This window comes from Phoxinus phoxinus, assembly GCF_949152265.1.
Source record: "Phoxinus phoxinus genome assembly, chromosome: 24".
In the NCBI taxonomy this organism is placed as follows: domain Eukaryota; kingdom Metazoa; phylum Chordata; class Actinopteri; order Cypriniformes; family Leuciscidae; genus Phoxinus; species Phoxinus phoxinus.
The window spans coordinates 132,501-132,820 of record NC_136899.1 but is presented as its reverse complement, the minus strand read 5'-3'; the positions used below and the strand labels follow the sequence as shown (position 1 = coordinate 132,820).

Below are 320 nucleotides of genomic sequence, written 5' to 3'. Positions count from 1 at the left end.
AGTGTCTGCAGTTCAGTGCAGGGCTTCCCTCGACTAAACACTTCTATAGTCGACTAGCAGTCGTTTAAGCGATTAGTCGACTAACCACGCGTTTAATAATCCATAAATCATATGAGCCTAATTGCCTATATAAGACATGGCCTGATCATAAAGCCACAGCGCGTCGCAGACGCGAGGATCTTCAGTGTGTCGAGACGGTTTAAACATTTGAATAATTTATTAATAATGTTTGCTGTGTTTTGGGCTGCAGAGATTAAGTCGACGTCGGCTCTTCTCAGTAGTGGACTCGCCTAATATTCAATTCAATTCAATTCAAGTTT

At 41.9% G+C, this 320-nt stretch overlaps 1 long non-coding RNA gene across 1 annotated transcript in view; it reads right to left on the bottom strand.

Annotated features, from left to right (window-relative positions):
• Positions 1-240: 240 nt before the first annotated feature.
• The window catches only part of LOC306992976, a 5,129-nt gene continuing 5,049 nt past the window's right edge, over positions 241-320 (bottom strand). Inside the window, exon 3 of the long non-coding RNA XR_013796377.1 lies at positions 241-320. This exon is cut by the window's right edge and continues 270 nt beyond it. This is a non-coding gene — a long non-coding RNA (uncharacterized lncRNA).